At 39.0% G+C, this 27,008-nt stretch overlaps 1 protein-coding gene across 2 annotated transcripts in view; it reads left to right on the top strand.

The window, feature by feature from the left end:
• The first annotated feature begins 116 nt into the window (after positions 1–116).
• LDLRAD4 (low density lipoprotein receptor class A domain containing 4) overlaps positions 117–27,008 on the top strand; it is a 298,353-nt gene continuing 271,461 nt past the window's right edge. Inside the window, exon 1 of one of the 2 annotated variants that reach the window (XM_054190618.1) lies at positions 117–212. The gene's annotated coding sequence lies outside the window, so the exon portion shown is untranslated. Of the gene's footprint in view, positions 213–4,281; positions 4,423–27,008 lie in introns of those variants that run through there. The other variant, XM_054190617.1, reaches the window with a different exon arrangement.

Raw genomic sequence — 27,008 nt, forward strand, 5'->3', positions numbered from 1 at the left:
AGGGCGGGGAGGGAGGGAGGGAGGGGAGGGGGGGGGAGGCTGGGGATGAGTTGGAGGCAGGCAGAGCTTCAGCGCAGGGAGAGAGGCTGCCGGAGACAGGCAGGGGGAGGCGGCGAGGCGCCCCGTCCGCTCCGGAGGAGGAGGAGGAGGAGGAGGAGGAGGAGGAGGCCAGCCCGGCCGCTGAGGAGAGCGGCGGGGGGCCGGGGGGGGAGGTGAGTGAGCGCGGCCGGGGAACGGGCTTCGGGGGGGAGGTGTCGCCGCGGCGGAAACTGACGGGGAAAGTGCGGGGAGGCCCCGAGTTTGAAGGTCTGCGGAGGGGACGAGGCGGCGGCTGCCGGGGTCTCCGGCGGCGCCGGGTGCCCCTGGCCCCCCCCCGGGGCCGGGGTGAGCGCGTCCCTCCGCGCCCGCCTTTCTCCCCCTCAGGTGAGGCGTTGAGGGGGCGTCGGGCGGCCGTTGGCGGTGACAGGTAACGCCGCTAGCGGGGGGGGGTGTGTGGGGGCGGCCTGGGTGCCCCGCCGCCTCCCTGCTGCCCCGCCTGGCCGGGGGAGAAGCCGGACCGGCAGCCCTGCGGGGAGAGCCGGAGCTCGGCAGGGGAGGCGGCGGCGGCGGCGGGGAGGGCGCCGGGGAAGAGGGAGGGTTGGGCGGCACGTCCTCTCCGGCTGCTCCCAAGTCAGATACTTCCAGCTCCGTCTGGACGACGCTCACCTCCCCTCAGGATCGGTGTAAGGCAGCACCGGCGGAACGGCCCCGGCACGCTGCGTCCCGCCCGGCCCCGCCGGAGGCGGGGGGAGAGCCCAGCGGGGATGTCCGAGCTGGGAGAGCAGCGGCTCCAAGGCAGGCAACTTTTACAGGCAGCAAAAGCAGCAGTGTGGCTGCCGGGCTCACGCAGAAATGACCTATATTTAATGAAGCGCCTTATGTTTATTATGTTTTTTTATTAAAAAGTTTATTAGGCGAAGTCTAGCTTTGCCGATCCGTATCTGATGCCCGCTTGCATCGTTTGTGTTGAATATGTGCATCCCAAATTTCTGAATGGTGTGCCAGGTTTTCCATCGTGTGGGTGGGTAGGTAGTTATGCGGTCGGTTATGATTCGATACTTGCTGAAGAGACAAACAGACCGTTGTGTGTAGGTTTAAATTGACTAAAGAATAAACAGGAAGCAGGCAAAATGCAAAACTATTTTTTTTTTTTTTAATCTTAAATGAACACTTAGAACAATAAAGGTTTTAGTGGGACTGTATTGTTCAGAGCCTTTTCTGAGTAGCAATTGGTGGTTGTGCAAGAGAACAGAAATCTGGTGAATAATTATATAGCACTAGAAATAATGTTTGGTGTTATGAAAGTTTATTGATCTAAGACACCAGCGTCATCTTGTCAGGAAGGAAAACTCTCAAGAGATTTTTCTGTTCTTAGAAACAAAAAACTTGCATTAAAATGTTTGTGGACTGGAAAGGTGCATCACCATGAAGAGTGAATTGTATGCAGCATTGTACATCTGAGGTTAGCCAAAAAGGGAGAACGTTTTTGCCAGTAAGAAAGCCCAGGGGGCAATTACTGGTAGGCATAGGTGAGGTAAGAACGCAGATGCTGCATAAATACAGCAGTGTTCCTTTCTGGAGAGTGTCTTTTGGTTTTCATCCTTCAACCCCTGAGTATTGTTGGTTAGACCAAACTTTTATTCTTCCTTACAATTTCATTTCTTGGGTAATGTTTTAAGAAATCTACTCTTTGCAGCAATACAGAGTTGTTTAAATAACGTATGATGCACTGTTGAGTGGAGTTGAATAACTGTGTGTGTGGTGCACATGTGTATGGATCCACTAATGAGAATATAAATATTATGGCTTCATGCCTGTAAATAGAAGGGCAAGTTTTGCTGAAAAACCAGTGCGCTAGTGGGAAGCAGCCTAAGCAACATCCCGTTGTCTGCATTAGCTGAAATAGTGATGGTACTCTGAACATCTATATCTGTACTCATGTTTTAGTTCCAGGCATTAAGTTACCGTGTTGCATAAAGTGACTAGCATGAGGAGAACTTAAATTGGAAGGCATCAACTATATGCAGTTACATACAGAAGGAAAAATACATCTTTTAATATATTCTGTGTCTATAGTAGCGTGTTTAATTATGATTCTTAGGTACATGAAGGTGATTGTTGCATACACATAAGGCATATCAGTATTCTCCAGTAAATTCAGATTGCTTGTGCGGGCCTAAATGATGATAAATGTGTAACACAGAATGAGTTAACAATGTGAGACAGTGTATTTCAGACCATTGGTTTATGTTGATTGAAGCATTGCAGGCAGTAGGCAGCATTTGACTATGAAGTTTGAATTCAGTCTTCAGCATCTTAGACTTGTTACAAGAAAACTTGGAGAAGTAGAAAGAAATTGGGATTCAGAATTGAGGCACAGTTGTATTAAGTTTGGTAAACTTAAAACTATTGAACAGTAGCTTAATCTCAGAATGTAGAACTAACCTGTCCCTTTGTTATTTTGATGTAGATAAAATGCCACTTTCTCTGCATAGGACATTGAAGGTGAGACTTGAAAAGATGAGTTGTTAGTTTCCTGTGCAGTGAAAGTACCATGTTTTTTTGCGGTGGAGTGGGAAGGGGAGGAGAGAGAGAAGTTTCCTCTCTGACTTTATTGACCAAAATGTAGTCTTCTTTTTCACAGCTGCCCTGCCGTACTCTGTCTAGTGGCTGCTGCCCGTCCACCAAGAACTGGTTGCATTTAAGTGATGCTGTTTAAAATAATTTGGAACACTTTCAGGATGTGATGTGCCAGAAAGAAGTAAATGATTATTGAAATAATAGAAAGGTATCTTACCAATAATTTAACTCAATATCATCTTTAAGAGGAATGAAGTGTTAAAAAGTGGATGCTTGCCCACCAACTCTTGCATGGGCAGGAATCGTTGTTGCATTTAACTTGTGAGCGGTCTTAGAAAAGTTTGGGTTTTTTTTTTTTCTGTCTGGAATTTCTAATAGCTTAAAACAGCTCTTTGCAAGTGAATTGCCAGTTATGGAATACAAATACTTCTAGGAGTTTAGAGATGAATTTTTCTGCAGATTGGTTCTGTGGTAACCGTGAAATTCTTCAATGGCACCAAGCTAGTATCAGCTGCTCGTTAAAGGCACTGATGCCAGAACAGTGGTGCATCAGTTGCTGGGAATCCAACCCTGTAGTGAAATGATTCATACATACACATTTTCTTTTCTCAGTTGACAGCTATTTTTAAGAATAGCTGTCTTGCCTGGAAGGTTGATATCTAAGCAAAGGCAGCCTACATAGCTAAAAACTTCTTTCCCACCAAACACAATCTTATTTTTGTCAGACTTTAATATGTACATTAAAGCATTTAAATTGACTTGATTTTAATTTATTCTTGTTAAATCTCTGGTGCTGATTGGTCATTATAAAGGGATTGCGACATTTTGGAGCTGCTGTCAGGAAGGCAGCAATTTTTTGGACAAACCAAGATGATGAGTTTGAAGTAAATGTGAGTTTGAAGCAATTTCTAATAATAATAGATAGCGATACCTAAATTATAGCAGATTACCCGAATAACTTATTGAAATGAATGGGATTCACTAGATGTAGAAGTCTGCAGAAACAGTCTCAGAATGAAATAATAACATATTTGTCCAATGCAGTTTAACTTTTTCTATGTGCTGTACAGGAGGAATATTCCAGTATTGGAAAACTATTGACCTTTTTTTTCCATTGTGTTCTTCTGAACCTTGTATTTAAAAGATAAATTTAAGTTTTTTATTTAAGAGATGAGTTTTGTTTGCTTACTCCTGAGACTGTCAGTTGAGTAATAGTAACTGTAAGGGGACTGTGGTAGAAAGAATGCTTAGAGGTGAATAAGGGTGATCACAACATTGTAGCATGTTCTGTACTTCATGCTGGCAAAATGTCTCTGCATTCATCATCTATTTATTTAATATAAGCATTTCAGTAGTGTATGCTTTGATTTAGCATATTTGCATGTAGATGATATATACGATATATGTATACGATATATATATGATAAATGTATATGAGTTTTACTAAATGTTTTTTCTTATTGTTTAGTTAACCAATGGAAATTTGCATGTACCCAGATCTCCATTCATTATTACTTGGCATAATAATGGATAAATTTAATCTTTCCAATTAAGGTTATTATGGTCATAAGAGACAAGGGAATGAAAATGAATAATTTTCTTGATGTTGTGCTGTGTCTGTGTTGTTCATATCTGCCTTCTTTTTCTCTAAAATCCTACTACAGGCAGCGCTCTCACCTTTTAAACTGTGTTTGGACAATCCTGCTCTACATTAGACTTCTTTCGGATAGGAGGCAGAAATTAAGAACAATTTAAATGCAGTTTCTCTTCTTATTGCCGATGGAGAGCTTTCTTAGATTTGAAGTAAGTTTTCTTTGTGCCAAATGGTTGACTTTTCTAGAATAAAATCTCTCCTAGGGTATGCAAAAAGTCCTCTGGTTAATATATTGGCATTCCCAGAACCCACTAAAACTTAGGCAGGTTGCCAGACACCACTTAATGAGGATGCCGAATGTCTGGCACAAATCTGCATGAAAACCAGCAAAGAAGCTGGGGGTGGAAGTGCGTGCGGTAGGGAGAGGGGCTGGGAAGGCGACACATCCACACCCATGATTTATTTTTAATGTCTGCATTTTTGCAGCGAAACTGATCAGAAAGCCCTTACCACTGCATTTTGAAAGCTCATTGGGCACAGGAGTCTGGATGCTCCCAAGCGAGGTAGCGGTGTTCTCATAGGAACATAGTTTCACTGTGAAAGTAATTTATGATTGAGGGGGGTTAATTTTTGAGGAGAGCACCAAAAGAGAATGGGAAATGATAGTGATTTTATGTTTTATTATCTGCTAAAACTGAAAAGCATTTGAAAATGTTGTTAGACAATTTAAGGGACAGTGGAAGTCAGTGATTGCCAGCATCCACACAGAAAGGCTGTTAAAGTTACATGGCAGGGATAAATAAGCTACTGCTGCAAGAATACTTATGCTCAGCATAAACCTATGGTGTGTGGCTCTGCCTGATGCTGCTGTGCATGTTTTCCTACATGTTAAGTAGAATTGCAGGTGTAATAGGTTCTCTGATGGCTAGATGACTGTTTAAAAAAAAACCCTAGTCATATAATAAGCTGAGGCATTTTTCCATTAGAATGCCATTAGAAACAGAGTATATTGTTTTGTGTTGAATCAAATGTTTAGTCTTAAAGTTTGAAACTGATTAAGCAAACATAGTTATATTCTGAATTGAATGTTATTTCAGACATGTAAAGCACTAACATTTTCAGCATTTTTTCCCAGGCTTTAGTCTCTCCTCCACCCAGTTAAGAAAGCATTACTCCTATGTAGACAAATTTATAAATAGACATTTGGTTGATAGGCGTGACTAAAAATACATATTTTATTTTTTTTTCCAAAATAATTCTAATAGGATTTTTGCACATGGCTGAATTTGGAAATATATGTTCTTGTTAATTGCTTTTCAGTATAAGTTTCAGTTGTGTATTTTACAGTTTTGGAGAACTATTCATCTTACAAGGAATTTTACTGACTAGGATAGTGAAACCTACTTAATGTGTACTTTTGGGTAGGACTAAATTGTAATCCAGATGCTACTGTTTGGTTTCACTAAGATGAGATGATAAATGAAAATACTGAAGGCATTGGACTTTAATGCTGATTGCAGTTGCAAAAAGGACAAGTGGTATTTTCACAGTTGTATGGGGATCTTTGCAAAGTTTTGTCTGTGTTGACAGTGACTCCTAGCTGTCTATGGGACAGGGAAAACAAGTGGTGAGAGTGGTGGACATTTGTACCTACGTTTTTAAACTAGCATGTGTTTAGGATTAGGTCTAAAAGGCAGGACAACATCTAGAAAAGATACACTGCTCAAATACTGCACATGAGATGGACTGGGTTGATGAAGTGTCTGTAGGAATTTCATTGTGTTTCCATCTCCTAGTGCTCTTGATTTCTTCCACGCTAAACACCCTGGTACCCTTTTTGTTGAAAACTGATAATCAATCTGCTTCTGAAAAAACATAGTCACAATATCGAACTTGCCATTGCCTGTAAAAGATGAGCTTGGAGATTCCTATTCTTTTTGTATTCAGTATTTCAGTTTGTTCCTATGTTCTGAAATTGTCTGTAAAAGACGTACTGGCTTCTAGGGAATGCGCTTTTTTGAATGTTTGTGTGATAAGTATTGTGAAGTTTGGATGATTCTGTCTTAGTTTTTGACCACTGAATGTATTTAAGTCATGATCTTAGAGGGCAGTACAACATTCTGTTAGAGTTCCTGTTAGAACAGATGTTAATGCTTAATAAAGTAAAATCTAGACTCTCTCCCACATCTAGAGAAGGCTGGGAAATGGTGTTTTCTTCTGGATAAACCCAGATTTTTACTGAGAATTCTAAAATAAGAGTTGACTCATCTACCTAGTATTATCTAGCATATGTCAGTATAAGGCTACTATGTTTTGTCTTTAATTTTCAGCATCCGGTACTTGGAAGTATCTTCGGTACTCTGGTTTTTTAAACGCAAGTTCCACTCTTCTTGGTTTCAAAGATTATTAGAAGGAAAACGTGTGATTCTTTTTTAATTACCTTTTTATGTTGTGTAGCTGAGCCTATTATTTTGGTTTCTCACACCTGTAACCTACTTGTTCTCCATTTCATAGAGGGAAAGGAGGGGGCAGTCTGTGACTGAGATATGGAGCAATCTCTTTAATAACCACCTTCTTCCACTGAGACTTCCGTGAAATTTTTAGTGTGTGTTAATTAAGAGTGATGCATTATTACTTTGGACTTGTAAACACCTTTAAACATTCCATTAGGTGTTAATGACACATGAAGCAAGAATTAATATGAATTTGTTAGTCCTATATCTGCTAGGGATGTACGGTATGTAATTGCCTAAATGTAGCAGTGTTTCTTAAACTGTTGGGTGTAAAAGGTATTGCTTCATTTTCTGCTTTTGCTTAACCATTAGTTATTGAGTCTAGTGATGCCAATTTGTAGAGGGTATTATGTAGAATTTTAACTGGATGTTTCCCATGGTTTGCCTGGGATTTTCGTAAGACAAAAGTGAGTTGCCTGGCTTTTGCCCTGTGGGTCAGAGTTGAGGAGCATAGCAGAAGGTGTGGGAGAGAAGATGTGAGGAATGCTTATAAATAACCTAACTTAATCTCCATAGCTGTTGAACTGGCACCTTCTGTGAAATACCAATTTGGTGTATGGTGTTCTCCTATAATTTCACCTTAATGGATGACTGATTTTCTAGGTTTCACTTAACTGGTGTTAAGCAAACTGAAACCAAATATTTGTAAAAAAAAAAAAAAAAAAAAAAAAGTGCAGATAAGAGAATACTCCTGAGTTAAAGATTGCACCTGGTCATATAAAAGCTAGATTTGGGCAGACTAATAGCCTCTGTTGGCCAGTGCAGGTTCCTCACCAGACTTGTATGGATAGTGGAAGTGGAGAGGAAGGGGATTCTGTGAATATTTCCAACACAGATGTTTTCTGTGTTTGTGACCCTTTCACGTTCCTCTTACTGTTTTAATAACCTTCCTAGTAGGTTTTTAGAAACAGCACATTTGAGATTAACTTTTTGCAAGTGCTCAATTTTCATTTTAAATGTTTTAAATTATGAGTTATCCTTATTTAATGGGGAAGCCGAACATGTGATGTATCTATCCAATCAAAGCAGCTTGCATTATGTTGAATACAGGTACTTTTTGGTGCCGACTTTCACATAGATTATAATAATAAAAAAATTTAAAAAGCTACCATCTGTTGATGAACAGAAATACTGCCAATGTTTGTCAAATGCGTACATTATCTGACCTGTTCTACTTAACACCTTATGGCAAAGCTTTCTCATCAAAGCACTTTACAAATATCTTTATTCTTACAGCGCCTCATTAGATTAGATTGATAACAACGGTGGTATCACTTTTTAATGTTTGGATTAACGTACCAAGGGTTAGGGCGATAAACATCTCTTTAGTTGCAAGAGGAAATCACCTGCAGTGGGTATAGAGATGAAGATTCTAACTCACAGCTGAAGGTTAAAGTCACTGTTTGTGTTCTAATGATCTTTAGAGCCTTGTGATGAAAATGACCAGAATAGTGTAAAGTTTCTACATCAAAAGCTGCAATAATCTATGTCGATAGGTGTCCTTTTTTTCATAGGTGGTGGGTGGACAAGTAGGTAAATTTCAAGAAAGAGCTATCACAGTGCTGATGTGTGTTTGTGCTGATAATGCACAGTAATGAGTTATGAAGCACTTGGTCCATGTTGCTTTTTAATTTTGCTTGAAAAAACCTAAAAACATAGCAAACCAAGAGGAATTAAAAGAAATACAGAGAGGAAAAAGAGAGCCTCTATGGATTGTAGAGTGGGAGTTAGATGTGTAAGATATTCTGAAAGTGTCCTTTGAAACGATGAGTTCTTTCTTCAGTTGAATATGCAACCAGCTACAGACTCTGCCGTTTCCCATTCACTGTTTTCCCCTGGATGTTGTTAGAGGTTGGAGATAAAAGCCTTTAATCATGTCTACATGGAGACAGCAAAGCAAATCACTTGAAGTGTCGAGTCAAGATGTATATGTTGAAGTATGTTACACTTGTGTGTGAATGCTGTGTCGAATATAGAACAGCCTTATATATTTAGCTTGAATCAATCAAAGGTCATTTTACATCTGAAGGAGAACATCATTCAGAATATAAGTTAAATTACAGTGATCTAAAACCATCTGTGTATGAATGAGAGCCTCTTGACATAGATGTTTACCATGCTTTAACTTCAGCATTTTATACTGTACTTGATTTATCTCAGCTTTCCTTCGCGTTGCTTGTTATTGATCAGTTTTTGTGATGATGCTATTGAGGCATCTTAGATCGAGCTAATTGCAGACTTTCAAGTGAACATAATTTTGTCAGAAAATACGAATCATTAATATGTTTCATTGCAGATATTTTTGATTTGACATACTTTCACTGAAATCAAAATAAGACACAACCTCTCTGATTCCTGGCGAACTGTGTTCTGGCTGGAGGCCTGATGTTTTCAGGGTCATCAGTGTGGAGCTAAACTGCCAAGGATCCTCTTTTGTGACCGTGGACACTGTGTTTCTAGGAACATGCGGTTTCCTGCATGAGAAGTCTGCTGCAAAGTCAAGGACCGAAGAAATCCCTATGGACCCACCATGGATTTGGGGACCTGCAGTGATCCTCTTTATCTACATACTGAAACTGACAGTTCTCCAAAGAGTAAAACTTAGAAAAAACAAACAACCCAAAACAAACAAACAACGCCTCCCCCAACCTGTATTTGACAGTTGTAAAACTGAAGCCTTCAGTTGTTAGGAAATCTGGAAATTTTTGGGCTTTGAGACAAATTAATAATATTAGAAAATATTCTTGCAGCCCAGAAAGTGGCTAGTTCTGGCCTGAGCTGTGTTTCATTACGCTTTCATGGATACCAATTAATATCTTTCGTCCCCTTTCTTTTCAGTCTGGAGTTCATCTGAAGGCGTACCTCAGGAGAACCAAAGCCTGTGTTTCCTAAAGGCTTTAATTTACCCTTTGTCTTGTCAGCCCTGACCCAGTGGTTTGCAAGTTGCACTTCCCTGTGTCTTGCATAGGAAGACTTACATAAAGGGAAAGACTATCTTGAAGTTTTGATATTCTGAGAGGTTAAAATGAACGATGAAGCGTATAATCTTCCAGGTTCTGAGAAAGAAGGGAGATAGTTGTCATCTTATTTTTCTGTGTTTGTCCAGCTGAATTTGTCTCCCCAGGGGGACAGTTGTATTGCAGAGAAGAGGAACTATCCAGTCAAAGTAGTTGCAGATGCAGTTCGTATAGCTGGAAATTCTGTTCTAGCTGTGCCCTCGTCTAAGTGATGCTTACAAAATTGAGACTTTTCCTGGACATTGATGTTGAGGTCTGTGATGTGATGGAGATAGAGATTGTATTATTTCTCTAAAGAGGAAGAGGATACCTTTATCTCTTTATTTATAAACATTCTATTTTATAAGATGATTCAAGGATTGTTGTATTTTCCTTATAAGAAAAACCTTGTGAATTTTCAGTTGGCCTAGAAGATAAAAGCCCCGCTAAAAGCTGTGAATGCAAACTTGGGAGCAACTTTGATTTCAATACATGGAAATGATAGTATGGTTGAAGATACTGAAAGCACAAGTGTTCCTTTAGAAAATGAAGAGACAGATGAGTTATGATATATTATCTGTTGTATGTTTAACTGATGGTTCCAAGATGTTTGCATACTTGTTAAGTTTATGGCCACTGCAGTAGAGGCAGATAGATTTTAGCAGCTTAAGCGTCTCTCTGACTCATGAGTGTACAGAATTCCAAACATATTCCTGGGGTCAGTGAGTTGATTTGGTTTTGAAATTGAGAAGTTTTGTCACAGAGTTACAGTAGTCTTAAAGATCTAACTTTCTTGGTTTACATGGTGTAGCAGATACTAGAGGCAAGAAATACGTAATAAGTCATCTTGCTGATATCTTGGAGACTTAATGTTTGGGTGAAGGGGAAGAGTAAAATTCTTACTGAATGATAAGGTTAGTCTCTTTTCACAGTCTAAAAATGTCAAAAGAATATTTTTTTCCATTTTCTGACCTTGATACACCACAGTCCCCTCGTGTACTTGAGATGTTCTCAGGTGTCTCTGACACCTACAAAAAAACAAATGCTGTATGCAGTTGGTTCTGTTATCTCCCACATATTTCTGCTAGTTTTCCTGTTCGTCCTGCAGTTATACTTCTCTCTCTCTCTCTTCCCCCCCACCCCTTAGTCCGTTAGGATACAGACATTTCATAGATGTCATGCATCTATAATGTCTAAATGGCTTCCTCCTCTTTCCTTTTTCCCCTTCCACCCCAATCAAGACATTCCAGATGGAAGCTCTTTGGTGTCAGTAACAGCTGCACAGCAGATAGTTTTTTGCATTGTGAGAGCTGTAATAGTTGTAACTCCATGTACGTAGTTGTGATATACAGTTATGTTGAGGATCTTCCGGTATTTAGGTTTCCACAAGGCTATTCTAATCATCCTTAATAAAGCATTTCCCCCCCATTTTCTGTTCCTGGTTTGAAGTAGCTTCTTTCAACAGAAAGAAATTGAGATATTCTGTTGTAGACTTGATTTTTAGGAAGTCTGAATATTTCAGAGCCCTGTGTTGTGATTCAAAAATTGTGCTCCCTTCTTTCATCTCTAGGGTTTATAATAAGGTGTCAGCAGTGATCTAGTCCATCTGGGAACTTGCATCAATGCTTGGGAGAGCCATATGTGTCTGCCTCAAACAAGGCTATAGAAAAGTGTTCCACTAGCAACCAAGATGTCATCCATCTGCTAGACAATCCTGTAGCTAGTTAGCTTAATGACGTATTTATTTGACTAGATGTTTCTGCGTATCAGACTCCAGCTTTCCTCCCTGTTCAAATTAATACCAAAACCTCCGTGCTCTGGAGGAAGAAAAAAAGCTGCCCCTTCTGGAGAATGTCAGGAAGTTTGTGGCTTGATGGGTTTGATCTATTTATCTACTTCAGGATGTTGCGCTCCCAAATTCTAAGTGAGCATATTGTTAGGAGATGGCTCCAGCCTTCCTGTGCGGGAGCCCATGCAGTGCAGGTGTCTGGATGACAGAGGCATCAGCAGACTAGTCGCAAGACCTGGGTGACCTTAGATGCATGTAGAAATCCAATCATGCTGCTACTACTTTAGGGTATTATTTTAGCATACAGAGCTGTGTGAGGATTTCCTCCTGCAGGAGTCAGAGCTGGAATTGTCACGGTAAACATTTTACACAGCTGCATGGAACAAACCAGATGATTATTTCTCCTGGTTGCTTTAACAGAAATGCCTATTCAAGATTAAGGGGTTCATAGTCTTCAATATATGCGTTCTAGATATTTGTATTCTCAGATGGCCGTGCAAAATCAGAGCTCCAGGAATTGTGGTGGAAATGTACTGTGGGAAGCAAAGCTCTGTGAACTTCAGATATTGCTTGTTCTTACTGTGGTGAAATAGAGCATATCGGGACTGACTGTCATCAATATTTTTTCTTCCCAGCCGCTCTATCTCCTGTTTATTTTTAGTCCAAAGAGGCTAAGTCAGTGTTGCAAATTCTAGGCTGATCTGATTTCTAATCTGTCTGTGAGTCAGAGTTGAGTTGAGAAGGGGGCAAAACAACAGGAGAAATGCAAATCTAGATGAAAAGAATGTTTTACGGTAATGGCAATTATATTAATCTGTGTTGAGGCAATCTGGTGAATTTAATGTGGAAAAATGCATGCGTGTGTGTTCAGACAAACCACTATACAATCAGGCCCATCATATCTTGCAAGGGAGTTTACATGCAGCATCACATTGATTTCAGTGGGAATTGAGGGACCATCCTAGCTTTTTCTGAATACAACTGTTTGTTTGGAGCTGACACGTTGCTGTCTACTGAGTTAGGTAAATTTTACCTGACAGACATTGTTCAAAAATTAGTGGACATGGATAAAAATACTTAGTGAACTTCAAGAAAAAATTAATAGTCTGTGCAGGTCCTAAATAAGGCTGAAAAATCGATCTTAAATAGGGCACAGAAAAAACTTGTTTCTTGGCTGTACACTAGAGGCCTCTCTTCATACAGGTGGTAGCAGCTCTGAGCTGAAAAAGAAGGTGAAAGTAAAACCAGGACAGTTCCATGGAGCCATATAGAGTTGTCCAGGCAAAACAGAGATTGAAGAAGTGAACTGTACTCACTCTTGCTTTATCTTCTAATGATACAAAGATAATCATAGAATAACTCAGGTTAGAAGGGACCTTCTGGAGTTCAGCTAGTCCAACCTGCAGTAACAGGACTAAGGCTTTTCTGAAGAAACATTCTTGAATCTAGAAATTTGTTATTTTGATCTTGATTTTCAAAACTTGATTTTTTTTTCATGTTTTGAATTGCTTGTATTTGGGCAGAAGGACAGTAAAGGTGAAGTGGAAGAAAACAAAGTATGAAAAAAGACAACCTTACTTCCAAAGATTCTGAGTAAGTGCCAAAAAAGAGCAAAGTTGACACAAACTCTTGTTGCAAGCAAGAGGAGTTCCCATTTCATGAGTAGCTGGAAGCTGTTGCATGTGTTTAAAGTAATCAACACTGTTTTCTTTCCTTGAGATGTTCTCTTCTAAGTGTTTGCATAATTAGTAAAGAAGCTTGCAGTTTACTTTCTGAGAGGTGAAGCAGCTGACAATTCTTCATTGGTATGAATGTATGTATTTCCGTTTGTATTCCTTTTGCCGCAGGGCTGCTGTCCATTGTTAAATAAAACACAATCGAAGAATCTTTTCCACATCATCTTATAAAAACATAGACGTCCTCTCAGAGGTAATTTTCTGATGGGTCAGAGTAACATTGAGTAAGCTTTTGGTGAGATCCCAGATCTTGCTGGAAAGCTTGCTGAATTGAAACTCGATTGTTTTAAAACAGAATGATAAAAGCATGTTTTCCACAAAAATTACATTTATATTGGTTCTTTTGTAGTCTTGTTATGATACCATGGAAAATGAAAGAAAAAAATCATTAGAAAGAAAAGTCATAATGTTATGAAATATTGCAGAATTTCTACCTTGTAAAATGCCTATTTCAGTTTTATTTCATGATTATTGTAATCAAAAGGATACATTACAAGAAATATTTCTGTTTTGATGCATTTGATTTTCTAGTAGGAAACAGATCCACAGGAATACTTCTGACAAGAGCTGAAAACTTCTTGTTTGAAAGCTTTGCTTTGTATTATTTAGTTACATTTGTTTTGAGTTTGTTGTTTTGGTTTTGTTGTTTGTTTTTTTTTTTTTTTTTAAAGTTCCTTTACTTTCTTTGTATTTCCACTGCAAATCTGGAACTTGATTGAGGAGATTACTAAAACTCTGTTGTTCTGATGCTTTATTCATACACAGATATTTGATTTTGGAAGGTCCTTATGCTTGATGCTGAGTGGTTTCTGTTTGACGCTATTTTGTGTTACAGTCTTTATGCTACTTAAGTTAAAATAAAAAGGGCTTAGAAAATAAGCAAAAAAGAAGTGTGTCTTTGACTTTCACCTTGAAAGTTTCTTCTGTGAGCTTGAATGTGTGATAGGCTTGAACATTGCAACAGCCACCAGGCTTATTTCAACGCGTCTCAGTGGGTGCTAGACCTGGAATACACAATTAAGGATGGATACAGTGTCTAACTTTAGTAGTGGAACAACCTATAAAGAGTTACCACATCAAAGTCTAACCCACTAGAAATGGTGGATGATACAAAACCACTCACTTTACTTTAAAGTACTTGTTATTTATGTCTGCCAAAGCAATTAGCCACCTTTTTAATTTCTGTTTAGCTGTCTGATTGCTGACACAGCAGTTTCTTTTTGTTCAAGGTTTTTCATATCAAAGTAAATTACATGCTACAGCGTGCATTTGTTTTATGAACACCACTTTTACAGTCAAAACCTTATATGCTGCTGGATAAACAAGTCATGTTGTAATTAGGTATGTCTGTTTTCAGTAAAATTATGTCAGAATGTAAAACAATCAGATTAATTAGAGTTTGATTAAAGTGGCATGAGTATCATTGTGCAATCTCTTCTGCACTGTTTTTGTGCTTATGCTGTGAACACTGTATTCCCTTTGTAGTGTCCAATGGTCCTGCAAAGACCTGACCATTAAATATTTTTTGCATTGTATTTTTATTAAAAAAAATTGTTGAGCAATTATTTATGATGATACTTGTCTGAGAACATTGTTTTATCTGTTAATGTTAAATAAAAAAAAAGTCACAGCTATTATTCTTGTTTTTCATCTTTTTTTTAGGGAGCCTGTGAAAGTTAAATAGTACATGTAATTGAAAGTTACTGATAAAATGGTGTAGTTGTAATATGGATAATGCAAAACCCAAACATGCTTATAATGCTTATAAATATGTTAATTAGCTTTACAAATGTGTTTTCCTTGGCTTAGAATCTTTAAAATGAACTTAGCATATAGAAAACTTGAAATGAAAACTCATGAATGTTTGAAATCCCATATGAACTAAAGCAAGGACTTTTAAAAAAAACAACCAAACAAAAAAAACCCCAACAAACCAACATGAAGTATATATTGCAGAGGCTTGTAATAATTTTTCGAAAAAATTAAGTTATTCTTTTTCTCCTTTTTGTGTGAACAGCTTTTAGATTCGTGCCACCTCAAACGTTTAAGGAAAGAACAAGACTCCCATTTTCTGTCTTGCTCCATACATTATTTAATCAAACTGGCTGGTGTAGAGGACCATCTGCCATCCAGAACCACCAGGATGACTTCTAGACTCTTGTCACTGTTAATTTAATTTTCCTCTCACTATTCTTCAGACAATTTCTCCATCCATTTCCACAAACTTGGGAATGTTGGCTTAGTAAGAGTTTCCTGAGTGCTGGCTCTGAATTTGAGTATTCAAGTAGCTTTCTTGAGTAGGTCAGTTTTGGACTCTGTAGGGGATGTAGAGCTTGTATCATTCCCATAGTTCCAGGAACCTTGCCAAGATGGCAGAAAAGCAGCAAACTTTGCCACCTGTTTGCCACCAACTTTGCTCTCACTTTCATTAAAAGCTGCAAAGGGGGACAGGCATGAGTTGTAAATGGATAATACTGCTTATTTCACTGCAAGAGATCACTTTGGTCCTGTGGTTTGAATTATGTATTTAAAAAATCTTCAGAAATCCCCAACAGCCTTTTCCTGTCCCAAACTCCAAGTTAACAGTTGTCATGAAAACGGGGAAAGTGAGGAGATGGAAATGTGTTTATAAACTGATACACAGTGGCGCGTCTTCCCGGATAAGTACTTTTTTAGGGTTTTTATTTTAATTTCTTATAAAACATGATTTTCTTCCCTCAAGTTCTGCTCAACCTATTGGATGATTGAGCTTCAATTAAACATTTTCTATACATGATTTTCAGGAAAGCACATTTACTGGTCCCAACTCTGCAGGAGTCCTGTGCTGATGTTGATCGCTGGCTTTGCTCACTGGCAAGAGTACGGCTCACAAGTGAGATTATAACCAGGAAAATGTGTTGACTGCTCTCAAGACAGATTCTCCTTTTATACCTAAGTCAGTGTTCATAACTGAAAATGTAGGATATATTCAGATTTGAACTTTGGTTCATGTCTGTGAGGGGGAAAAATGTCTTCATGTTTTAAGTTATTGCATATTGTGTCTGTATGAATGTAGGTCCTCTTGATGTGAGGAGAGATACTGAACACTCTATAAAACTTTAGAAATGCTCACCTTGGTATTTTATGTTTTGGGGTGTGCATAAAAAAAACCAAACCCAACCTGTTTTGACTTAAGGTTAGACTGTGTAGAAGGATCCCAGCAGCTAAGGGAGTCTTTTGATTGTGGTTACTTGACAGAGAAGCGTTAGCAGTGTAATTTTAGCAGCGTTCACAGATCTGTGGTGATTTTTGTGTCTTTTATGCCAGGTACAGAAAAAGATGGTTAATTTACAGGCTTTCAGTAGGAAGCGCTTTCTTTTCTAAAACCCAGGACCACAAGGATGTTAATACAATGTGGTATGCTTAGGAATCAGTATATTTTGAGCATCTAAGAACTTTGTTTTGTTGTTAGGGATCAAAAACTGTGCAATGTCAAATGCTGAAATTTCGAATTTTTATATGATGCTTACAAAGTATTATCAAATATATTGAAAGAAGCAATGACTTTTAACTAAATAATAAAGATGTTCCTCGAGTCTTAATAGGAAATGATAATTAAAAATAACCCAGGCAACTTCAACCTTCCTTCATCGTGTGTAGTGTTCAAGCTGTGGTTGGAAGTAAATACGGAAACTTAAAGGAAAAGAAACATCTGAATAGATTATCAGTGGCATTGTTTAATGCAAATGAAATTATTCGTTTAGACATTATAGGGGTTACTTTGCCATTTGTTGAAAATAACCTATGAGATAAAAATGAAACATAGTACTTGGAAAGGCCAGCGATGTAACCCAGAAGATTTAGAGCTGACAAATGAGTGCCTGATGCCTTGACTGAGCTGAGAAGCTGTTCCAACATAGGCATGCGGGCAACAATACTCTCATATCCCTGAAAATGCTCACTTGAGAAAAACACCTGTTGCTCAAGAGGACTGCTTCCAATTTGCCGGACACCTTCCCCACATATCCCTCAGTATGGCATACTGAGGAGGTTATTTGTACATCGATGTTCTGTTCTTCTCTTCTCTACTTGCCTTTCCTTCTCCACTTCTTTGTTTTGCTGCCAGCGAGCTATTCTGGTTTCCTGCAAAGTGAGTTAACAAGAGCTGATATTGATGCTTTCAGGTAGCTTATTCCCATCTGTTCTTGCAGCAAAATAAACGTTCTGACCAAATACTGTAAGTATTCATGATGCATTCCATCAGAGGGGAAGGAAGGATTGCGTTTGAGGTTGGGGTTTAGGGTACAGTTCCTTTCTCTAAGTTAAAGTAAGCATATATTTAGAGAGGTAAAGAGCTAAAAGGCAGAAGCTGACTGTGTAGGGGGATTGTTTATGCATAGATATATACATTATATATAAAGAAAAAAATTAGTCACATGCATCTTTGAAATGAAGTGACTAATGATAACTGACTCTCAATCCTTTAGAGTATTCTGTGCACAGTTACCCCTGAGTATCCTTCCCTCTGTCCTTTTCTGTTCTCCTATGAATGAATATCAGTGGGGTGGGAAAAATGCTTTGGGTAAGCTGTTATGCTGTTGTTTCAACCTATGACTCATGTAAACCTGAAGATAATTGGAAAGAGGGAGCAAATTTCATTGCTGTCTTCCAAGGAACCGTGTGTTGTTTTGTCTGTATACGTGAGAACAGTTCCACAGTGAAGAGTCTGAATCTGGGACTGTAAAGATTATAACAGCATTATTTTATTATGTTGGTCTACTGTGGTTTTTTTTTCTTTAAGTACAAAATACTTATTTTGAGAGAAAAATAGAGTAAAAGGAAAACAGACATAAGTCTACAAAATTATAAAATTTAATTTTACAAAAACTAAACTGTGTATTGGCAGATGACTTGTGGACCTATAGGAACCTTGTGAGTTATAGATTTTTGGATGTTGACTCATGTTGCATTATGTTTATTGCTTTTGGGGTGTTTTTGCTATATCCTCAAGCATCTCTGATGCGCAAAGTTTGATTTTTCTCTATTGAAACTTAGACATTCGTTGCTTACGTTACATGTATACTCAATTTTGGAGTGGCCATTGTAGTAACGTACTGCAAAGAAGCCAAATAGGGCAGCTGATCATGTGTAAGGTGGACTGCTCCTTCAATCCTTCAGTTTGTACCAGGCGGATGTGATGTTTTACAAGTGTCCCATCTCCTTGTGTTTGATTGCCATTGTTCTGGTGGCAGCTTGACCCTGGCCTAAGGTCTTATTTCCTGGCTATAGACAAAACCAATCATCTGGTGAACTTTTGATACTGACTGAAATTTTGCTTACAGTTAAAGCATTTTGTAGAAGTGGAAACTGTTGTCTTGACAACTAAACTGCAGCTAATAATAGATAACTAAAGAAACCACAAGTCCAAATGTATCATAATTCTTACAAAATTCAAACTTATTCTTGTTTTTGAGAGCTGATCTCAAGACAGATGTGTTTGTGTCTTACATCTGTAGCAGAAAGAACTCAGACATCATCGGGACACAATAGTTTATAGTAGAGTTCATCTGTATCTATTTTAGATGCTGGTTTTTCTGTGATAAAATTTGTTTTCTATGCTAGTTTTCTGCAAAGACGCCTGTCTATTTGCACTGTAATGGCTGTTCCTTACCTTTCAGTGAGTTAAAATTTTGAAGGGATGTTGCAGTTTGGTTGGAAATCATCATGTCAATCCAGTGTACTGTGTATGCTTCAGAAGAACCCTGCCTTTCACTTGGAGAGCCAAGTAATAGATTCATTGCCATTTTTATCCTCCATTAGAAGATTCATCAATTCTTTTTCCTCCACGCTTACTCTCATAACCACTTTAAAGTTGAATTTCCAATATGGTTTCTGCCATGCTAATAGTTCTTGCCAGATCAGGGTATGAATCAAAACATGGAACTTAGTTCTGATTCTCGTTCTGAGGAGAAACAGCAGTTCTGGCTCTGCATTAAGTTGTTTCTCTGGGTATAGGGTGCTTTAGAGGAGGTAGCATGAAGAATTTCTGTCAGAAATCACATGTAAATGTCATGTTTGTTTACAGCACAAAAAACTAGGAAGACTCTGAGTTACCTCCAGAACGTTTCTGGAGTGGAAAGAACTGTTAAACAACCGTAAAGACATTCTCTTTAGTGAGGACTTCCATGGGACTGCATTTTGGAGTGGGAGTTAGTGTAAACGAGATTGGACAAGCTCATTTGTTGTGGTTCCATCTGTGGTTTTAAAAGAGAGATTTAACAGTGGAATCTATTTTTTTAACTATTTGTGAAAGAACAAACATCATATTTAAAGTCACATCTGCTGGTAATATTACTACTCTGCTGGATCTGTAAAAGATCAGCTCTGAGAGAGGCCCTTTTATTACAGGATGCCTTTGTTCAGAAATACATCATTCTTCCACCGTATAACACTGGAGATGATTGGGGTGTGATCTGACACTATACCTGTGTTCACCTTGGACTAGAAGTCCGCCCTTGCTGTCTGTCCCTCTTTTCATTCTGTCGCCTTCTGCAGGAGACGTCTTTGAGTAACTGATTTATGCCTTGCATGCAATCTGATAAACCTTTTGTTTGTGGTGCGCTCTGATGAACCTGGAAGGGAAGACTCTTCTGTAAAACTGCCCTTGTCCAGAGAAGTAGCCCAGAGCATAATGGTGTCAATTTTCTAATCTGTAGCAATATGAGTAATCACTGCAGATTATTTTACATAAAATTGCAGAGACAGGAGGTGCTTTGGGGATGTGCTGTTCAGACTGTCATGTCCTCTCTCATTGAAATTCATGGTAGAAAGGTAACCGTTTTCCTCATATTTTCTTGAAATGTGTCTCTTGAGTCTGGTGATGTTATGAAGAGAAAGTCAAGACTATTAAGCTGATGATAAGAGGTGGAGGTTTTGAGTTTCCATTCTTTTATTTCTGGAGGATAACCTTAATATTATGTATTTTCCCCTCCCCCCCATCTAATTTTATACCTTGAGGCATTAGACTTACATCAGTTGCTGTTGTTTTTCACTGTCTGAAGTCCGGACACGGGTATTTGTGATTTCTCAGATGGAGGTGGAGCTCTGTCCTTCAGCTGCCTGCTTCGAACACTGACTGCTGTGCTTAGAATCTGTCTTGAGAAATTCTTATGGGAGAGAATCCTCTTGAATTTGGGTTTAACCAGGAAAGAAGAGTTGTATGCTTGCTCTCCCTTTTCTTTGAACAGCTGTAAAAGTAGGTGTTCAACAGAAGTTAGAGGAACTGTCTCTATCTTGGATGGAACTTTCCATGTTTCGTTGTTGTAGGTGGTTTTTTGGACTGCCATGATACGTAAGGCCTTAGTGTCTTAATAAAGATAACTAGGTTGTATGGACGAAGAACTCAAGTCTTGTGAGTTATGCTTAATACTTTAGTTTATATGCCTGTATGACTAGTATCAATCAGTTTAAGAGAATACTTTTCAGATAAAAAGTGTCTATAATAATAACCTGCACAAAACACTTTCTAGTGATTTTTCAGGAGCAAAAAAGTGCAAAAATGTAACGCTCTATTAAATATAAATTAGTATAAAGGGAAAAACATGCTTAAGTTATAATAGTCTGAGCATCTGTAGCTGAGGTTGCCTGTTGCTTTCAGTTAGGTAAGACTATTTCAGTTGTTTGTAACTTTGTCAGATGGGAGCCACTGGAGATGAAATTCTCCCTGCTGATGATCTGCTTTGGACTGATTATTTTGGGCTAGAAAGCCTTTCAGGTGCAACAAATCAGTTGAAGTATTTCTGAGCATGAATTTAAGAAAGAAAATAGTCACTGTTGTGTGAGTGGGAAGGTCTCACCCATTCGTGACAGTCCATCTTAGAGGGCAGACTTGACCTTCGTGGTTGACCATTGCTGGAGCTGTGCCGGTACAGCTCTTTGTGGTGCTGTGCTTTAAAGCAGGTTGCTGAAAGGCTCTGGGTTTAGACTGACCCTGCAAGAGGGAATAGGAAGGGAGTTACTGTTAATGCAGGTCATTTCAGCCATTTAGTTTGATTGCAGCCCTGCAAAGCGGCTGTGGAAGCACAACTGGAGTGGGGGAAGAAGAGGGAGGGTCAGCAATCTGCGGGATGTGAGTGGAGTGCCCAGCTGGGGTGGAAATCTCTCAAGCAGGTTCTGCTGCTGAAGGCAGCCTCGCATCTAGCAGCAGTACCATGTTGCATTCTACTTGGAAGCATCTTGCTTAAGAGAATAAACTGTGCTTAAATGATGATTTCTTGATAGGTTGAATCTCACCATCAGCAGTTTGGGAGCACATATGTTATGTGTTCTGTGATAACCGTCTGCCCCAGATGTATGTGAATACAGAGCACTCATTTGTTTGGGGAAAATGCCTCTCCGGGGGTCCTAAGGCCTGTCTGCGTGTAAAAAGACTGCAGGAGGTAGCAGGAGGAATTTATAAGAAAAATAACAAGAAAAAAAAATATTTGGAAACAAGGAGCCTCTGTAAATGACCCAGTATGGGACCAGTATTATAAAAATGGTTGTTTAATAGTGTCAGCAACTGGAAGTAGCTGGACTGAGGAGTGAGTTGAGGGAAGGGTGATGTAGGTGAATGAGTGATATGAAGAATAACTGTAGAAAAATAACTTTCCTTACCATATTGCATGAGAGCAATGGATGGTGTTTTTTTATAACTGACTTAAAAACAGATGAGAAAACATCCCCTTTGGTTTGAGGTGATCTGTGTGGTGCTAGTCATTGACTTCAGTATGACCAGGCTTCCCTGTAGTTACTTAGGCTGCATCTGATAAAATACATAGCTTCTAACTCTCTTCCTCACATGCAATTTGTCAACATTACGCTGCAGGTTCTTGCAGCAAGGAGACTGTAGATTGCCAGTGGGGCCTGAAGACCTGCAGAATCCAGAAATCCCTGGATTTCTGTTGTTTAACAGAGGAAGTGGCTGGGCTAGTACAATTATTTCACTTTAAGCCATCAGGCTAAATATAGAAATACTCATTGTCTGAGAGTTAAGCCAAGGAAGAAAAAAAAACCAAAACAAAAACCCAAACAGGTTGCTGAAAAGTTAGCCAGTAACCTGTGTGATCGCTCCCAGTAAATAACAGCAGCATATGCTGTCATATAAATGTGGAAGTGGATCTGGAATGGCTGCTTAAAGCAGACTTCTGTCCATCTGTCACACAGGCTAATAAGTAACTTGTCTTTGTTCTCGTGTTAAGTAAGGGTGGCCCCAACAAAATGTCAATAAATATTGTTAGGAATATAGAGGACACATGGGGTTTTGGATGGATCGGAGCCAGTGGTGTGACTGCGTCTTCTGTAATTGTAACAGAGAGAAAGGGAATACTGAAGTACAAACAAATTTCTAAAATGCCTTTTGGGTGCTGTCTTGAAGTACAGTTTCATGTAGTGGTCATGGCTTTTTGATGTAGATGCAACTCATAGAGGAGCTGACCATCTCCGAGTTACAGTGCCTTGCTTGGATTGGGAAGTGCCTACCCACCCGCCAACTCACGTTTGCAACCGCCACCACTGTGTAAAGGTGACTCTTTCAGATATGTGCAGCTCAACTTTTGTCTTTAATCATACTCAGTCATTGCTGGTAACTTCAAATGTGTTTTCCCCAATGCTAATAAAGTTCACTAATTTTTAAGTATTAAAACTTTTTCTGCTGCAATGCAGCCGGTGGTAATTTCTTAGCCCTCTAATATCTAACCTGTATTTCCATTAGGATTTTGTGTCCTGTGCATTCTATTTTATATTCTACTGCATTCCAGTAGTCAAGTAGCCTTTTCTTCAGAAGTGTCTGAAGCACCAGGATTCTTGTTCACACGCTGCTTCCTACGATGAGCCGTGTAAGGTAACATCTGCGCTGTACAGACAGAGCTGCAAAAGAGTATGGGGTGCATCTGCCTCCCTGCTTATCTCAGCTTGCTTCTCTTCCCCGTTGTGCACTTAAGGTCTGCCTTCCCAGTGCCAGTTTGCAGCCTGCGCTAGCAGCTCGGTGAAACTGGGGTCAGTCTCTGAGGTACTCCACAGTGACCTGTTGGTTGCTGTGTAAGAATTAGTCAGGTTCATTCTGCTGTTGGTGAAACCTAAGTGAGGTGGTAACATCTGTAGAGAGAGAGAGCATGGAGCTGCTGTGTATGGTAAAGGACTAGAGAGAAGGAGTAAGTGGAAGGAAAATGAGCAGAGCGGAGCAGGGAAGAGATTGGCTGAGAGAATGCTGAAGGTCTGAGGTGAATGTGGGAGAAACTGGTGGATAAGCCAAAAACAGAACACAGGAGTGGTAAATTATGACTAAAAAAAGTGTAGATGCTGTTAAAAAAATATCCAGAAATGGTGGTGAGGAGTTCTGTTGTGTTTGACTTGTTCTTAGTTCTTCTCATTTTCCAAGTCAAGAAATGTGGTTATAGCTGAATTTCACCTGTAGCTTACTCATACACATCCAGCCCAAGCCTGCAAACTTACATTATGTTTCATGTCTTCTGTGTTTTGGGGCAGACTCACAAATGCATTGAGGTATGCTGCTCCAGACTTTTAGCTGCTTGGTTCTGGGGTGGACATCGTACACCCGTCTTAATTCGCTAGAGCATTTTTGTTCCCTCTGCAATGAAAAGGGAGAATTAAACATGAAAATGGGATTTACAACAGTCAGTACTATGGCTGTGAAGCAGCAAATGGGAAAAAAACCCCACCCAACCCTGAAGGGTGATGTCTTCATTTTGTCCAACAAACGTTGGATGTGTGGCAAATACCAAAAGCAGGAGTACATGGTGAGGACCACAGTGGGGGAGTTTTCTCCAGTGGTGGGTGTCCTCCCAGGCTGCCCCTCCTTTCCTCTGCTTGTGGGCTCTTGTGTCAATTTAAACAGGAAGGCTAGAAAGCCCTCTGTGAGGCTTGTCTTTACATTGTTCATTAAGGTCCTTTACTAAAAAGTAGGCTTGGACTTTAGGACTTGAATTTTGCAGAACTTTAACTGCCCTTTGATTGAACGACTGGTCATTAGTGGAAGTGTAATGGGTTAACAGTCTTTGAGGCTAAAAATGAATGGCCATGGTGGGAGAACAGTTGTCTTTCCCCTGTGTCACGCTGTAGACAGACTGCTGCTTCTCTTGTCAGCCTCTGATGTAACTTAATTAATTGTAGTGGAATTACTCCTGATCTATAATTAAGTGAGAAGGAAATTGAACTGGACAATGTGAGAAGCTCCCTGTGTTGTTGCTTATCATTTTGAAGAGAGTGGAAGAGTTCATATTTCTTTACTGCCAGTCTGTCACCTTGAACGTGAAATCCTCCTAATTAAGCACTGTTTCAGGTAAAAAGTTACTAGGTGCGCTGAGCAGGTTCAAGTTTACTTTTTCTCTAGCTAGTTACTTAAGAACTGTTAAAATCTTAGGAGGATACAAAAATTGAGTTGCAAGGTTTCTTTTTGTTTTTTTTTCCTTTTTGTTTTTTCTTCATAAGACATACTGTACTAATATCCTGCAGTTAATCACTGCGGGATCCTCACTGGTGGGGAGGTCGTACCAAAGCCCTTCCTACTGACATACATTGTCTGCCTTCTGACTTTTGGATTTGCTTCATTATATGGGAAGACCATGTTTCACATTTGACTGAAGCTGTTCTGGGTAGGATTCTTTTCAGCAGATTTTCAGCAGATCTTTTGCTACATACGTAAAGAATTACACCACAAGAACCACCAGTGTGAGGACTTCTATACCAGTGTAGTGATGTGGTGGTTGTATTGACTGTACGAAATAGCAGCCCTTTCTGGTGCCCTGGTTGGGTCCGCAGCCTTTACAGTGGCAATGCAGCTCTGAAGGTGGAAGCCTGTCAATCACATTTGAAGTTAAATATCAAGAAGTGGCTGGAAAGAAATTATAGAGTATCTACCATTCCTCGGGGCTTTCATGGAGTTTGTTGTCATAAAGAGTACACCAAAGGTAGTATTTCTCTGATTGCTCATTTTTCTTGGACACCTGAATTAATTGTCCAGGTTCTTCTTTAAATCTTGGTTTAGGAGTTATCTTTTTTGATAGCTGGTTATTTTTTACTCTATCAAGGTAAGTTTTAGTACTCCTTCTCCTCCACTTGAGAACTGTAATGAAAATAATTTGTCATCTGTGTGAAGGATAGAAAGTGTATTTTTCCAAAGATTAAATAAAAAGGTAACTTTGAGGATATAGTATGAGTTAGAGTTTGAAGAAAAATAAATATGATTGACTGAGTCTGTTCTGTGTATCCCAAAGTACTTGCTTTGTGCTATGCACATATTTAGCCTCTTTTTTTGTTCTTAATTTTTTGAATAATCCAGTAGCAGCCCTACTAGTATTTCTCCTTAAGATATTAGCCACACCAATTATTAAATAGCTGCTGGTTTTAATTTTTAAGTTAGTTTCTCTTGAAATTCACAGGTTACTTTACTATGCTATGGTTTCTCAAATTCATCCATTCTCACTTGCGGCTCCTCATCTTTAAAATAGCAGCACTTTCATTATCGAATACAGTCTCCAATATTGACACACATGGCTTCCTCTTTGCATTTTTTGACTTACCATAACTATTCAGTGTGTTTTCTAAGTTAAAATACATGATTTAGTGAAAATGAGATCATGAGTCTGCAATGGTTAAGAAATATTTCCAGAGTTAAGATGATGCTAAATACTTCATTTGAAAACAGAAATACTTTATATTTTGTAGTTCAGTAACTTAATTTTTGTCTTAAAAGTAATCATAATGTATGAAAGAAAACAAATACTGATATTTGTTTTATTACTCTGCTTTAAAAAAACAAACTTTTTAATAAAAATGAAGGTGAGCTTTAAACTGATCCTTGGCTCCTAAATTTTATTACTGAAAATAATTTTTAGTGTGTTTTTTGATTTAAGGACTTACCCTGGACTGAGTGCTTTTGAAACGTTTGCCACGCTGAAGTGATCTTTTTGCACAAGCTGATCATAATTATACTTGATATAGACCTAGAGAATGTAAATAATTACCTGTATGTTACATCTCCCATCACTCAGGTTCTGGAACAACAAAAGTATTTTGCTGAAAATTCCTTGAAATTGAAACAAAAAGGTCAGCTGTAAAGGACTCATCCAGGGTGGATGGGAGAGCTACCAGAGAGGACAGAGTGGGGAGGATCAGTTTGAAGCATAGTTCAGGTACTTCAGTTTCTGGTCAATGTGTGATCATTTATAACATCAATCTGGTTAACAATCTGGTTAAAATAAAATATCTTAGGCATCTTATTGAGAGTGCAGTTATTTGGAAAACAGTGTATATCTTCATGTAAAAGCTGTTTCTTACTTTTGCCTTGGATAAAAACATTCCTGTCAGAGTGATGGAAAAACGGTATGTTCAACAGTTCACAAAGTGCAAATTTTAAAATATGTTTTCTGATAATAAAATATATTTTTGGTAGAGTTTATATGCTGTCACAGAACTCTGTTCCCATATTCTCTGTAGCTGTTATCAAATGTTTGAGATTGATATGCTTGGGAAGGTGGTGAGGGTGCAATAAAGAAAAATAAAGTTGTGATGAAATGTTTGTGCGGGGTGGTTAGAATTTTGTTTAAGCTTGGTAGAATTGTGAAGCGTGTGCGTCATATCTAGCAATGTGAGAGACCAGACAAATTTCCAGTTGTCCTTAAGGCAGATCCTCAGCTGATGTAAACTATCACAAAACAAATTATGGTAATAGAGATTTGATTATGTTTCTCTAACCAGCGGAGAATCTGTCCTGTCTGTCTTTTC

This window comes from Rissa tridactyla, chromosome 2, assembly GCF_028500815.1.
Source record: "Rissa tridactyla isolate bRisTri1 chromosome 2, bRisTri1.patW.cur.20221130, whole genome shotgun sequence".
Classification (NCBI taxonomy): Eukaryota; Metazoa; Chordata; class Aves; order Charadriiformes; family Laridae; genus Rissa; species Rissa tridactyla.